General features: G+C 38.3%; 1 long non-coding RNA gene across 1 annotated transcript; it reads right to left on the bottom strand.

Annotated features, from left to right (window-relative positions):
- Window positions 1-5,078: 5,078 nt before the first annotated feature.
- Window positions 5,079-11,705, bottom strand: LOC131832693 (uncharacterized). Its single transcript, XR_009354143.1, has 2 exons — window positions 11,159-11,705; window positions 5,079-6,146 (listed from the first exon to the last, which is right to left on the bottom strand). It is a non-coding gene; the product is annotated as an uncharacterized LOC131832693 (long non-coding RNA).
- Between the last annotated feature and the right edge of the window lie 408 nt (window positions 11,706-12,113).

The following is a 12,113-nucleotide window of genomic DNA, read 5'->3' as shown; positions in this document are numbered from 1 at the left end:
AGTGACACAGAGACTAAAAACAATAGAAAAAAATAAATGAAACCAAAAGCTGGTTCTTTGAAAAGATCAGCAAAACTGATAAACCTTTAGCCAGACTCATTAATGAAGAAAGGAAGAAGGAAAGAAAGAGAAAGAAAGAAGTGAGAAAGGACTCAAATAAATAAAAGCAGAAATGAAGGAGGAGAAATAACGACTGAGAACAGAGAAATACAAAGAATTATAAAAGAATACCATGAAAAATGATATGCCAACAAATTGGACAACCTAAAAAAAAAAAAAAAAAAAAAAGAATAAATCCTAGAAACATGCAATCTTCCAGATCAGGAAGAAATAGAAAATCTGAACAGACCAATGACTGTTAACAAAATTGAATTGTTAATCAAAAAACTACCAAAAAATAAAAGTCCAGAATCAGATGGCTTCACAGCTGAATTTTATTAAAAATGTAAATAAGAGTTAATACTTTTCTCAAATGTAGAAGCTTCCAAATTGAGGCCAGCATAACCCTGATACTAAAATCAGACACATTCCACAAAGAAAACTACATACCAATATCCTTGAAAAACATAGAGGGAAAATCCTCAAAAAATATATTATCAAATCAAATCCAACAATACATTAGAAGGATCATTCACCATGATCAAAGTGGGATTTATTTCAGGGATGCAAGAATTGTTCAATATTCACATCATACATCACATCAACAAAACAAAAGATAAAAATCATGTGACTATCTCAATAGATGCAGAGAAATTATTTGCAAAATCCAACGTCCATTCATAATGAAAACTCTCAACAAAGTGGGTTTAGAGGTAACATAAGTCAATATAATTATTGCCATATATGAAAACATCTATAACTACCATCATAGTGCTGAAAAACTAACAGCTTTTCCCCTAAGGTCAGGAAAAAAAACAAGGATGCTCCTTCTCATGACTTTTATTCAACAGTATTGGAAATCCTAGCTACAGAAATCAGAAAAGATAAAGACATAGAGGCATCCATATTGGTAAAGAAGGAGTTAAATAATCATTCTTTGCAGATGACATAATACTATACATAAAAATCCTAAGACTCCGCCAAAAACTGCCAGGAGTAATAAATGAATTCAGTAAAAGTATAGGATATAAAGTTAACATAAAGAAACAAATTGCATTTCTACACATTAATAATGAAGTCGCAGAAACAGAAATTAAGAAAATATTTCCATTTATAATTGTACCAAAAATAATAAAATACCTAAGAATAAACTTAGCCAAGGAGGTGAAAGGCTGTACTCTCAAACTATAAAGAAATTGATGAAAGGATTTGAAGATGGCACAAACAAAATAATATCCCATGATTGTGATTTAGAAGAATTAATATTGTTAAAATGCCCATAATACTCAAAGTAATCTACACATTTAGTGCACTCCCTATCAAATGATCAACAGAAGGGTGTCTGGGTGACTCAGTGGGTTGGACCACTGCCTTCACCTCAGGTCATGATCTCAGGGTCCTGGGGTAAGCCCTGCATCAGCATGGAGCTCTCTGTTTAGCGGGGAGCCTGCTCCACCCCACACCCCCGCCCTGCCTCTCTGCCTACTTGTGAATTCTCTGTTAAATAAATAAATAAAATCTTAAAAAAAAAAAAAGACCAACAGCAATTTTCACAAAACTAGAAGAAATAATCCTAAAATTTGTATGGAACCAGAAAGGACCTTGTACAGCCAAAGTGATCTTAGGAAGGAAAAAAATAAATAAATAAAGCTGGAGATACTGCAATTCCAAATTTCAAGATATAATATAAGGCTATGGTAATAAAATCAGTATTTACTGGCACAAAATAGATTCAAATAACAATGGAACGGAATAGAAAGCCCAGAAATAAACTCCAACTTTCATAATCAATTAATCTATGACAGAGGAGGCAAGAATATACAAAGTCAATCTCTTTAGCAAATGGTGTTGGGATGAGATAACTACATGCAATGCAATGAAACTGGACCATTTCTTATACCATACACAAAAATAAACTTAAAATGGATTAAAGACCTAAAAGTAACACCTGAAACCATAAAAATACTAGATGAGAGCACACACATTAATTTCTCTGACATTGGACATAACAACATTTTTCTACATATGTCTCCCGAGGGACAGGAAACAAAAGCGCAAATAAACTCTTGGGACTTCCTCAAAATTAAAAGTTTCTGTACAGTAAAGGAAACAATCAACAAAATTAAAAGGTAACCTACTAATTGTGAATATTTGCAAGTGACATATTCAATAAAGGGTTAATATCCAAAATATTTAAAGAATTTATACCACTCAACATCAAACAAACAATTCAATACAATTAAAAAAGGGGCAGAAGTTTGGTGCAGCCACTTTGAAAAACAGTCTGGAGATTCCTTAGGAAATTAAAAGTAACACTACCCTATGACCCTGCAATTGTACTACTGGGTTTTTACCCCAAAGATACAGATGTAGGGAAAAGAAGGGCCATCTGTACCCCAATGTTCATAGCAGCAATGACCACAGTCGCCAGACTGTGGAAAGAGCCAAGATGCCCTTCGACAGGTGAATGGATAAAGAAGATATGCTCCATGTATACAATAGAGTATGCCTCTATCAGAAAGGATGAATACCCAATTTTTGTTATCAACATGGACAGGACTGGAGGAGATTATGCTGAGTGAAATAAGTCAAGCAAAGAGAGTCAATCATCATATGGTTTCACTTACTTGTGGAGCATAAGAAATAACATGGAGGACATTGGGTAATGGAGAGGAGAAATGAGTTGGGGGAAATCAGAGGGGGAGACAAACCATAAGAGACTGTGGACTCTGAGAAACAAACCGAGGGTATTGGAGGGCAGGGGGTGAGATGTTGGGAGAGCCTGGTTGTGGGTGTTGTGGAGGGCAAAGAGCACTGGGTGTGGTGCATAAACAGTGAATATTGGAACACTGAAAAAATAAAATTAAATTAATAAAAGGGGGGGCAGAAAAAGTGAATGGCCATTTTCCCAAAAAGACATATAAATGATCACAGACACGTGAAAAGATGCTCAAAATCACTTATTGTCAGGGAAATACAGATCCTAACCACAATGAGAGATCATTTCACATCTGTCAGAATGGCTAAAATCAACAACACAAGAGATAACAAATGTTGGCAAGGATGTGGAGAAAAAGTAACCTTTGTCATACAGTGTTGGTCCATATGTAAATTGATACAGCCACTGTGGAAAACAAGAAGGAGTTTCCACCAAAAGTTAAAAATAGAAGTACCATATGACCCAATAATTCCACTACTGAGTATTTATCAAAAAACAAAACAAAACAAAATAACAAAAACACTAATTTGAAAAGATACATGCATCTCTAAATTTATTGCAGCATTATTTACAATAGCCAAGATATGGATGCAATCTGTGTCCATTGATAGATGAATGGATAAGGAAGATGTGTGTGTGTGTGTGTGTGTGTGTGTAAAATGGAATATTATGCAGACATTAAAGAAAAGACTGCCATTTGTAACAACATGGATGATCCTAAAGGGTATTATGCTAAGTGAAATAAATCAAACTGAGAAGGACAAGTATTAATATGATTTTACTCACATGTGGAGTAAAAGCAAAACTAAATAAGCAAACTAGCAGAATCAGACCCATAAATACAGAGAACACACTGATAGCTGCCAGAGAGGTGGGGGGTGGTAGTGTTCAAAATGGGTGAAGGGGAGTGGGTGGTACAGGTTTCCAGTTACAGAACGAATAAGTCATGGGGATGAAAGATATAGCCAAAGTGAATGTAGTCAGTGATATCATGATAGTGTCACAAGGTGACAGGCAGTAGTTACACATAACATATAAACTTGTCAAATCACCAAGTTGTACACCTGAAACTAATGTAACATTGTGTCAACTGTACTCAAGAAAAAATTAAAAAGTAGGGGCACCTGGTGGCTCAGTGGGTTAAGCCTCTGTCTTCAGCTCAGGTCATGAACTCAGCTTCCTGGGATTGAGCCCCACATCGGGCTCTCTGCTCAACGGGGAGCCTGCTTCCTCCTCTCTCTTTGCCTGCCTCTCTGCCTACTTGTGATCTCTCTGTCAAATAAATAAATAAAATCTTTAAAAAAATAAAAAGTAGACTTTATGATATATATATATTATTAATTATTTATATATTATTATATTTATTCTATATCATCACTAATTATTATTAACTATTATTATAGTATTATTATATTCTTCAGCCATAAAAGGAGGAAATCTTGTCAATTATATCAACATTGATGGACCTTGAGGACTTTTTATTAAGTGAAATTAGACAGAGAAAGGAAGCACTATTGATCTCATTTATATGTGGAATGTAAAAAAAAAGAAAAAGGAAAACAGAGAACCACATAGTCCTAGAGAAAGAGATGGGATTTGTGGTTACCCCAGATTTGTGGTTGGGGATAAGAGGAATTGCAAGAAGGTGGTCAACAGTTATCAGCTTCCAGCTATAAAGTAGGAAAGCACTAGGGGTGTAATGCATAAATGATGTTTAATGCTGCTTTGGGGTGTATAGGAAATTTGCTGAGAGAGTAGATCCTAAGAGTTCTCATCACGAGGAGAAAATTTTTCCTCCTTTTTTTTTTCTTTTTATTGTATCTATATGATACATATATTGTATCTATATGAGAAATGGGTATGATCATATCATAATATATGTGAGTCAAACCATGGTGCTGTAACTTAGAGAGTGATGCAAATCAATTATATCCTAGTAACCTGGACAACAACCCGCCTACCTTTGTCATTCTTTTGGAAATAGCATAATTTGATTCTTCCACCTTTTCTTTAGAATCAAGGATACCCTTTTGTTTCTGTGTAAGTTATTTTAGGCTGAAATTTGTGTTTTCTACCTGGAAAAAAAAAAAAAAAAAACCTGAAACAAATCCATTTTTGTACTCACCCTCAGTCATGTCTGCCTTTTTCCTAATGAGCAGAATTTGACTTCCAATGTGTCACTCAGTGGTTTTTCCATTGATCATTGGTGAAGCTGAAAGACCCTTGATCCGCACCCAAGAAGCAGACACCAAGCCTCCACTGGATGCAAGTTGCAAGAGGTTTATTGGTTACACAGGCACCTGCGGACGCATCAGCCTTTGTGGGCTGAGCGCGCCGGGATAGATTGGGGAGCAGATTATATAGGGCAAGGGTTGGGGTGGTGGGAAGCGAGCTTACAGAAGCAGATGCTTGGTTACAGGGATCTGATTGGTTAACTTAAATCAAGCATTGTCAGGCACTGGGTTTAAGGCAAGGACACAACGGTTTGTTCTGGTGGGCCTTGGCTCAGCACTCTGGAAAGTCCCAGGTACACTCTATTCCTCATTTGTCTTTTCTTTTGACAGACCGGGTGATCACAGACAATAGACATCCTGGTATGTGTTGCCATCCAGCTATGGGAACAATCAAGCCTTCAGCAAGGGGATAGGGGGTGCTTTGGGGACATCAGGTTACTTAAACAAGCCTTTAGCAAGGGGAGAGGGGTCTTTCATTCCCCCCTTTTTCTTTATCATGGATAGAATCTTATATCCATTTGCTTTGTTTATGAAGTAAGTCAGTTTGAGATCCGGTCTGTTTAATTAGTTGATATTGCTGTGTCAGTACCATTGTCCGGATTACTGACAAGCGATCTTTTACAAACTGTAAGAGTTTATTTAAGATACAAGGGCCGATTGAAAATTGGGCTATTGATAAGGTAATTTCTTTGTTGTAATCTCAAGGACATTTGCAAACCAAGTGAGGCTCCTGTCTTGCAGGATTGTGATCTCAGCAAGTCAACTATTTATCATTTTATGGCAGTCAGGGGTGCCTGAGGAATGCTACACATATGGAGGGGAGCGGGTGAAGGGGGGATGCAATGCGCCAGCTTTTAAAGACCCTTAAATTTTTAAGGTGGTTGAAGGTGGAAGGTCTCATCTTCTATAACTTCTTCGTGCTGAATAGGGGCGTAGAGCTGTCCCTACCTACTGGGGTTAATATTGATCAGGGTAGGAATGTATAAGGGAGTTTTGAAAGGTGGAGGCAGTTGAATCCAGCGCTGACAGTAAAGAGGTGTCCTTGTGCGCGACAAGGATCGTCTGTCGTGGTGTAGTCATTGTAGCAATGGAGTCTCAGCACCAAGTAGAGAAACATGGAACAAAACAACATATTAAGGTTAATAAGGCGATAAGAATGAGAAGCTCGAAAAAAAGATTCGGCCATAGTCCTTTAAACTAGGAACTTAACCATTTACTGGGAGAGAGAGAAGGATCTTGTAGGCCTTAATTTGGGTATTCATATCTTTTATTAGTCCTGTGACATTTTTGTGATAGTCTGGGATGTACACACAATAATCTGTCTTGATAATTGCACATGTGCTACCCTGGGCTGCTGTCAGGACATCTAAGGCCATCCTATTTTGTAGGACTGCCTTGCGTATCTGTGACACTTCGGTATTAAGCTGGGAGATGCTATTTAGTGAATTATTGAGTGTCTTTGTAGTATATTTATTAAGGACTTCTACATGCCACATGACATCCCCTAGTCCAGCAGATGGAACAAAAATACCATTTAAAAACAGATCGTGTTCATCTTTGTTTTAAGTTGGTGAGATTAGCAGGAGTTGTAATGGTTTTAGTAATGCGCCCATGATTCCAGGAAAATCCCCTTTCCTTCCAAATAGCTCTATGGGCATGTGGTACCAGGAAGGCATATTTGGAGTTAGTATAAATGTTAATTCTTAGGCTTTGGCAATTGCAAAGTTCTAGTGAGCACTATGGCACATCTAACTTTTCTTCTTCTTTCTATGAAAACTGTTTTCATCAGAAAACCAACTGTCATTCGTAATTTTAACAGGGGCATCTTAAACCTGGCCATATAGAATAAGCTAGATTAATAATCTCTGAACATTTTTGCTCTATACAGAAAGAAGTACAGTGGTCAGGTTCAGGCATACAGGTAACTAGGTTTAAAGTTTGACAAATTTTATGTTTTATTTCTGGCATCTCTGTTAGTGTAGCCCAGTATTTAATAAGTCGGCCTCCATCATCCATTGGTAGCCTTTGGCTACTAAGACAAATCTGGACCTGATGTGACATTATTACAGTTAGGGACTGTCCCATAGTGAGCTTTGAGGCTTTTTTTATGAGGGCTGTTTTAGGTTTTGCTAAAGCATCTGTTTGCAATTGCACCTCAACGGAGGTGGCCTCTAGATAAATATGACTAAGGGATGAAACCAATAAGAAGACCTTTGAGTGGTCCAACCTTAACAATATCCTGATTACAGAAGATCATTGTCAAGTGGGAGAAGAGTGCGGTATGCTGGCTTTTAGGCAATTTCATTATTCCAGTTGTTTAATCATGTGCCGTGGGGTCTGCTAATATCCCCACAAAATAATAAGATTCACTAAAGAAGCTATTGTACAGCTTCTCTGAAGTTTACCTCAAATTGTTTAGCTTAGGTAAACAAACATTTAAAGACAATCAAATCTAGAATTTAACATCCATAAAGGTGTGTTATTAAAACAGAATTTTTCTCTCTAAAATAACCCTCATTTACAGAGATAGCCAAATCAGGACTAATTTACTTGTGAAACAAGTTCAGTTTTAACAAACTTGGCCTATTATTTACATAAGCTCAGCAAGAACAATGAGTGTGATCAATAGATCTTTTAGCATCTGCTTTGCTGGAACTTTTAATAAGGAATCTCTAGGTTGAACTTTTAGTAGCCTCTCCGGGCCAGAAGCCAAGCCCTATACTTGACATCAGGCATGCCTGCAATACCTGTCGATTTGGGCGAATTCCTCTTCTGAGACTGCACCTACCAAGGAGTGATATTCTTTACTCACCTGGTGAGGTTGCTGGGAACTCTGTAAGCAAGATATCAGGCCAACAGTCCCAAGGGGCTTTATGGCTCCAGGTTTTATAAAGTCAACCTTAGTTCCTTTAAACTGTCTGGTCATATCCGAGTCTTTTCAAATATGACATTCCAGTCAAAGCTTGGTAAAATAACCCGTGTTTCCAATTCTTTCCTGTTACAAGGAGAACAGATTCTTATTGGACTTATGCAAATGACTGATTGCCATGGAAGAATGCTTACTTACTGAGACCTTTTGGTTTCAGAGGGTTCAGATAGAGAGAAAAGCTTGAATGCTTTGAGCTCTTTTATAAATGAGCACTTTTACATCTCTATAAGTTACAGATAACTAGGAGGAAGTATCCCTAGTCTGGAAGAGCAAACATCAGAGAGAATCAGCAATGTTTAAAGTAAGACAAAACATTAAGAGATATAACATTATATTTTTTTTTTTTTTTTTTTTTTTAGTTTATTTAGTCCCGTGTTACCAAATCTGGTGAATGCGGCTTTAGTCAGTTTTGGAAATTTTTACCCATTTCAAGTTTTAGGATTTTCAAGTATATCAAATATCTGTATTTGTCCTGAAAGTCCTTTATAGGAATCTCCTTGAAGATAAAACTCATTTTACAAGAGAATTAAAACAATTATAAATGACAAAAACTCAGAATGGATATGGTTAAAGCTAAAGAGACACGGGAGTTTACAATTTAGCTGCAAGGAAATCAGGTTATTTTTGTGATACATAACATTTCCATAATTACAGTATCAAGCGATGATCTCTCAAAACATTAAAACTTTAGGAAATGCATAGAATCTCTAGAATAATTATAGTATTTTCCCAAATGTAATCCAAGGTTTATCATTGGTTCAGTAGTATTTCATGAGCAACTTCATATATTAAGGAAAAGCCTGGGTTAAAGAGATTTTACAATTTAAATCTTGTCAACATTTGCTAAGATCTTAGAAAGTTTTGAAGCACATGCCTAAATATAATAGGGATGTTGAACACCTGATAAAACAAAACATGGAAACTGGTTTTTCTGGGCAGGCAAAGAGAAAATCATTTACATTCTCGTAACAGGAGATCAATTAATTTAAGAAAACTTTGTCCTTTGAACAGAGAATTTCAGTCTTGTACTAATGTAATGTACCTTTAAAACCCATTCATTTAGTCTATCTTAGTCCGTCCTGACCATCTACAACTTTTCTTTGCATTCAGGTTTTGTCCCAAGTCATTTTCTTTTAAACAATCATCTCATTTAGGTTAAAATTACCTTTAACAAAATGTATTCCCATTTCTTAAATTTTTCTTACATATTTCCTATTTTCTTACATACAGAGTTTTCTTTATTTCCATTAGTCTCAGTTATACTAAGCAGAACTTTGTATTCTTAGAAACACCTTAATCTCTAGTGAAGACTAAGTATTAACCAATTGTGAACTGTTACAACAGAATTCTTCAGGTGGCAAATTTATGAATCAGTTAAGTGGCAAACAAGTTTACCAACAAATTTAAATACTCTTAGTTTCTTTGCAGTAAGAAGTCAAAAGCACAAACCTACAACCAGTAATTAACGACTTAGCATTTTATCCTGTTTGGTTAAGACCTAGATGTTCATAATTCAATTCCATATGTCATCCAAGCAAAACTTTAAAGCTTTCAGATTATCAAAGACTTTGAAAGCTACTTCAGCAATTACCCATTAGAACTTTGAGACAGACAATTAACCATCAGTTTAGTTATTTCTTTGCTAACAAATTTTAATAAATAACATGAGTTTATTTGACCTTCAGTAAACTTCGAAGTTTTACATTTACTGCTGATAACTTAAAAGACAGGTTTTATCTTAATTAAACCAATAAACTTAACTTAGTTTCAACACTGATTTACGTTCCATCTGGACCCACTCCACTTTGAATGTTTACCTGAGACATGGTTGGGAAGATCTGGAGTGAGGGGGTGTTAGGTCCAGGGGGTGCTCTTCTTGCTCCTTGACAGTGAAGAGAGAAGGAGCTGTGGTGCATGATCTAGAGGCCAGTCATGCAGGCTGCACACACGTTGGTACAGAAATAGGAGAAGAGGGAAACAGAAGAAACAAAGTGCTGCCAGGAGGCAGAGAAAGGATTCCCAGTTTTGGAGCTCCTAAGCACCAACAGAGGAGCAGATGCCATGCTTTTTCATTAGCCATGGGGGAGGTGTTAGGCAGTCTAAGTCGGGCCAGAGAACACAGGGAAACCTCCCTGAAACAAAGAATTTCGGCAGCTACTTGGGAATATTCCCTATAGTCTCTGTCTCGAGTCAGACTAACCCCAGTTGGTTCCAGTTATAGCCATCAACACAGGAAGTGAGTAAGGGAGAAGCTCCCACATCTATTAGGAGAAGCAGAGAGAAATAAAGTCAGAGTCCCCTTTGCTAGGGATAGCCCAGCAACCTGGGATTACTAAAAGAAGGCTTATTTACATAATTATCATCCAATATGTCAGGAGGAAATTTACTAGCTGACTCATTGAATCTGGTTTTAGCTCTTAATACCTATCTCTTATATTCCCTCCCAATATGTACGATGTTGCAGACAAGGGGAGGGGGACCTTTCAGATGCTGTCCTGCTCGCGTCCCTCGAGGGAACTTAGGAGCGTCTTAGCTAAGGTCTATCCGTATAAACCCCGGACCAGGCTACTCCATGGAGTAGATGACCGTTATGCCGTATGACACTCCGTGAGACTCAGGGTGCAGCCCACTCAGACTCTGTAGCCGAAGGCGGTGGAGCCACACAAACATTCATACAGTCAGGCATTCCTCAGATTCAAACAGGTTAGACACCCTCCCTTTAAACAAAATGTAACCTTTATGACCAGTGTAAGGAACATATAACCACATTTAAAGACATTAATAGGACAATTTAGACATTAGACATTAGACATAGGAGACAACAACAACAACAACAACAACAAAACAGCTAACTGATTCAGACGGTCAGGAGGATCCTTCCTGACTCACAGACGGTCAGGAGGAGCACAGAGGCTCTTTCCTGACTCACAGACGGTCAGGAGGAGCACAGAGGCTCCTTCTTGACTCACAGACGGTCAGGAGGAGCACAGAGGCTCCTCCTAACTCATAGACCCCTGAGGCGTCCCCCGGGGTGGCAGGGGAGAAGTCCGAGCTCATCAACTCCTTCTCCAGCTGCCCACAAACACAAATCAACCACATAGTTGCTGAAAGGTTGCAGCGCAAGAACATAAAAACAGACAAACAGAGAGACAGAGACACAGATGCTGGCCAGCTTACCTCCCGGTGGGGATTGGTCTTGGGTGGGATTCCAAGAGATTTCGGTGGGATCTCCAAATGAAAGACCCTCGATCTGCACCCAAGAAGCAGACACCAAGCCTCCACTGGATGCAAGTTGCAAGAGGTTTATTGGTTACACAGGCACCTGCGGACGCATCAGCCTTTGTGGGCTGAGCGCGCCGGGATAGATTGGGGAGCAGATTATATAGGGCAAGGGTTGGGGTGGTGGGAAGCGAGCTTACAGAAGCAGATGCTTGGTTACAGGGATCTGATTGGTTAACTTAAATCAAGCATTGTCAGGCACTGGGTTTAAGGCAAGGACACAATGGTTTGTTCTGGTGGGCCTTGGCTCAGCACTCTGGAAAGTCCCAGGTACACTCTATTCCTCATTTGTCTTTTCTTTTGACAGACCGGGTGATCACAGACAATAGACATCCTGGTATGTGTTGCCATCCAGCTATGGGAACAATCAAGCCTTCAGCAAGGGGATAGGGGGTGCTTTGGGGACATCAGGTTACTTAAACAAGCCTTTAGCAAGGGGAGAGGGGTCTTTCAAAGCCACCATGATTTTAAGAACTAACAATGTATTTTAATACATTGTACATTGTACATTGTACATGCTCTGTGCTCTCTTACCTGAAGTTGTGACAGAGGTTGGCAGCTAACAGCTATGCAACTGCTCCCCTCCCATGTGTGGTAAAACCTAGATCCATGGATCTTAAAGCATATTCATTTACCAGATATACTTGTCCCATTTGGCCCTCACTCTATGGAACTGACTGTATTTTTGCCTGAAATACATGTCCTTAAGTCTTAGCTTCTTACATGACTGAATAAAAAAATGGTCCTAGGGAGATTTTAAAACTGTTTGCAAGGTACAGCTGACTATGCCATTTCCTTTGGTAAGGATCTTTGCGGGTATGAGGTATTATCACTACTGCAGTGTCTTTCCTGA

The sequence above is a fragment of the Mustela lutreola genome, chromosome 5 (genome assembly GCF_030435805.1).
Source record: "Mustela lutreola isolate mMusLut2 chromosome 5, mMusLut2.pri, whole genome shotgun sequence".
Lineage (NCBI taxonomy): Eukaryota > Metazoa > Chordata > Mammalia > Carnivora > Mustelidae > Mustela > Mustela lutreola.
Note: the sequence above shows the minus strand (reverse complement) of the source record. Positions and strands in the feature narration are given on the sequence as shown.